The following is a 4,785-nucleotide window of genomic DNA, read 5'->3' as shown; positions in this document are numbered from 1 at the left end:
GATGGTCATAAAATGAATGAATCATACTTAGCATTCAAAACTCCACTCCCCAACTATGAAAAGGGTGGGACTTCAAATACATAAGATGACAACGGCAATGCAAAGGTAAACTATACCTACACATATGACGATGTATTGAATGTCATCATTGTTAAAGACAAAGTGCCTATAGAACCAGTGAATGCAATTACTGAAAGTAAAGTAAAGGTAACATTTCCAGGTGTAACAAATGAAACAACATCCACTTCACGGCAATATAACTTAGTGGATCAACTACAGAAAATACTAGCACAAATATCAATCTTAGAGCTTCTCAAAATCTCACCAATGCATAAGGAAATATTGGAAAAGGCTCTAGTGGAAACAACAGTCTCAAAGGACTTGGATGTTGATCAATTCCAAAACATGGTGGGACATCTCATAGCCCCTCATTTCTTATCATTCACAGAACATGATGACGTATCATTACAACATCCCCATAATGCTCTTTTGCACATTGAAGTCACTATTCATACAACCCATGTCAAATGTGTTCTTATAGATGGAGGAGCTAGCTTAAACATTTGTGCATTAAGTTTGATAAAAGATTTGGGATATTTATAAAATGCAGTAGATCCTAAAAAGAAAATAACAATCAAGGCCTATGATGAAGAAGAACACTCTTCTAGGGGAATAGTGGTTTTACCAATCAAAATAGGACCAATTGAGAGAGATACAGTTTGTCAAGTCTTGGACTTGAATTTATCTTACAACATTCTTTTGGGTAGACCATGGATTCATGATATGGAAGAAATTCCCTCGACATATCTTCAATGTGTCAAATTTCCTCATAATGGACAAGAAATAACAATATCAGCAGATTCCAATCAGTATTGCAATAATTTGAAACCAGCTCAAGATGCAAGAGTTCCTCATAACATAGAAGCATTGTCTCCTTCCAAAGCATCTCAAGAGACATCATATACATCCACTTTGGAAATTTTTGAGAAAAAGCTAAAATTAAATGATGCAGGGATGGGAAAGTATTCTTTGCACACTTTACCACTTTCTCCAAAGTCATATGGAAAACCAATAAATGCAAAAACATAAATCCAGCAAAAACCTATTGAAATATTTGATAAGAAATTTGTCAAAGATGGAACATTATCTAAAGAAACTAAAGAAAATGACATCCTTGATTAGCTATACAAAGATGAAGAAGAAATTAGAGTAGCAGCCTTAGATATTACTATCCCCACAGAGCAGTATGGCAATGGATTCATAATATTGCAGCGAATGGGATACCAAGGAAAAGGCCCTATTGTCAAGAATCAAGAAGGCATCATAAAACCAATCACACCTCACTCTCAACATGTTAAAGATAAATTTGGACCTAGGTATGCCCAACATACTCAACCTATACAAAATTAAGATCATCATCAAATTCCCCAATGGAGAATAAAAGTATCACGCAAAGAGGAATCATCGCAAGAAGTGATATATCAAGCAACTGAAAAGATAAACATAAAACAAAAGGAAGAGGATGTTACAAGTGCAGTTGTCATTGCACCAAAAGATCAACCTTTTAATGTACGACACAACCACTAGACTTATAAAATCCACAGGAGGCAGTTAAGCCATGTCACAAACCCAAGCGTTGTGTTGCATAACACAAGGAGGCCAAGGGCGCACACCTTGCAACAATCTCCCCTAGCACAAACGAGGGGTTTGAACCTATGACTAAGCTCTGATACCACTTGTTATAAGTGTGGTTTCTGTTGCACCAAAAGATCAACTTGTTAATGCTCGATATAACCACTATATTTATAGAATCCATAGGAGAAGGTTAAGCCATGTCACAAACCCAAACGTTATGTTGCACAACATAAGGAGACCAAGGGCGCACACCTTGCAATAGAGGAATATGAGAAACAACAAGAATAAATCGCCATTCAAAGAGAGGAGACTTACTATAAACAAATACATCAAGTGCAAGCAAGTAAAAAACTTGATCAATCCAGTACAAAATCAGCAACAAAAGAAGTAGTTAGAAAACAAAGGGAAGAAGAATATGAGAAACAACAAGAAGAACTTGCCATTAAAAGGGAGGAGTCTTCTAATAAACAAATCCAAAGAGTGCAAGCAAGTGCAGAACCTGAATCAGAACAGGCGATAAAACTTGTATCTTGATTATTAGTAAACTCTTCTCGTCATACAATATTCCTGTCAGATACAGTGGTTTAGTCCTAGAAAGTGATTCTGAAACAAAATCAAATGAGAATGAGTGGGATCCAATCTCACCATCTGATGAAGATACAATAGGCTTAAGGAACAAGCAAGCTATTACAAAGCAGGAGACATCTTCCACTAAACAATAAAATGAGCATGCTAGAAAACAAGAAGAGGAAAACAAGAGAAAACAAAAAGAAGTGACAGAAGCAATCAATAATAAAAAACAAAATAGTACAAAATATTACATCAATCCCTAGCCAACAAGTACCAAACATGGGAAGAACTCAAGAGGAATTGATAGCAAGTCAAACAAAAGAAATAATCAGTCCAGAGGAAGCAGAGTAGGAGAGAAGACAAGAAATGGCAAGGAAAGGAGCATAAGCTACTCAAATATGTCAAATATAAGAAAGCAATAAAACTGATTCAAATGCTAAGACAACTTCTGACAAAGTGTGTTATCCAAAAGATATACAAGTTGATATGATCCATTCATTTGAGGGACAAACTTCAGGAAATAGACCACTTGAGGGCAAATCACAAATTACTCATTCTAACTTTGCTAGAACTAATTGGAGAGTGATCATAAGAGTATATCCTGAAGAGAGTGCTATCCTTAACTTGAATAATACACTTGAAAATTTTGAAAATTATGTTATGACGATTGAAAACACAAAGATTGACCAAGATTATGATTTACCCTTAATCCACCCAGAACTTATTGACTGGGAAAATAATGAAATCCCTGAACTTGATATCTTTCCAAATGAACATGACATATCTGTATACCTTAACGCTATTGAACCCATAATACCAAAGAGATCTTCCACCAGTGAATCAAATAACGCTTCTTGTAGTTAGGAGGGTGCCAAATATTCCATTCGCAAAAGTAAAATAATAAAACAAATAAGGTCTAATGTTGAAAACCATTTTATGGCAACATTAGATCGATCAAATGAAAAAATAAAGGATGCATCTGATGGTGAAAACCTCCTTGAGGCGCCAAAAGATGGAAGATTTGACACTCTACTAGAATATTTTCAAGAGAGATCAGTTATTCTAATAGAACCCACAGAGGTAGTTAATATTGGTACTCTAGAAAGTCCTAAGATTCTTCATCCTACAACATCTTTATCAGAACAAGAAAGAGAGGACTTTACCAATTTTTTCAAGAAGAGGCAAATCAACTTTTCCTGGGTATATGCTGATATGTCAGGACTTGATCCAGATCTTATTATGCATCATCTCAATGTCACTCCAGGAGCCAAACTAGTTAAACAAAAACTTAGAAAGATGCACCCTCATATTGCTCTTTTTGTCAAAGCAGAATTGAAGAAGTTATTGGATGTAGGGTTCATAAGACCAGTCACATATCGAGAATGGGTGTCAACTATTGTGTCTGTATCAAAACCAGTTAAAAGTATTAAAGTGTGCACAGATTTCAGGGACCTCAACAAGGCATGCTCAAAGGATGACTTTCCATTACCAAGCATTGATATCATTGTAGATCTATCAGCAGGACATGAAATGTTCTCTTTAATGGATGGTTTCTCAGGGTATAACCAAATCAAGATATCTCTTGAAGATCAATAGAAAATAGCTTTCACGTACCCTTGGGGTAATTTTTGTTGGAACGTCATGCCATTTAGGCTCAAGAATACAAGAGCTACTTACCAAGGAGCTATGACAACCATTTTTCATGATATGATGCATACTTTCATGGAGGGTTATGTGGATGATATACTGGCAAAATCACATACAAAAGAAGAGCACTTGGAAATATTAGATAAGATCTTTGATAGACTACAACAATACAAATTGAGGTTGAATCTAAAGAAGTGTGCTTTTGTGGTTACATTGGGTAAAGTCCTAGGTTATATCATATCATCTTGTGGAATAGAAGTGGATCTAGCAAAACTAAAAGCTATCATGGAGATGGAATCGCCAAAGAATATTAGTCAATTGCATTCTCTATAGGGGAGATTGCAATCAATCAGGAGGTTCATAGCTCAGTTAGTTGACAAATGTTACCCTTTTACTCACTTGTTACATAAGAATGTTGCATTTAGATGGGATGACAAATGTTAGGAACCATTCATGCAAATCAAACAATATCTGGTAAATCCATCAGTGCTAGCATCACCAATCAAAGGAAAACCATTGTTTCTATACATCTCAGAAACATATGTATTATTAGGGGCTCTTCTGGCACAACATGACACCGAAGGAAAGGAAAGAGCAATATATTATATCAACAGAAATTTGGTTGATTATGAGTTGAACTACACAACAGTGGAAAAGACATGTTTAGCAATGGTATTTGCAACTCAAAAATTGCAAAATTATATGCTTACCCACTCTATAAAGATAATTGCAAAGATTGATCCATTGAAGTATTTATTAGCAAGGCAACATTAGCTAGTCAATTGGCTAAATGGGTCATGGTATTATTTGAGTTTGACATTGAATATGTTGATTGGAAAACCATAAAAGGACAAGTAATTGTAGATCAACTAGAGTAAGCACCCCTGCATGATGATACACCTTTACACATTGAGTTTCCTGATGCAGATATTC

Source organism: Cryptomeria japonica, chromosome 6, assembly GCF_030272615.1.
Source record: "Cryptomeria japonica chromosome 6, Sugi_1.0, whole genome shotgun sequence".
NCBI classification, from domain to species: Eukaryota; Viridiplantae; Streptophyta; class Pinopsida; order Cupressales; family Cupressaceae; genus Cryptomeria; species Cryptomeria japonica.
This window is presented reverse-complemented; position numbering follows the sequence as displayed.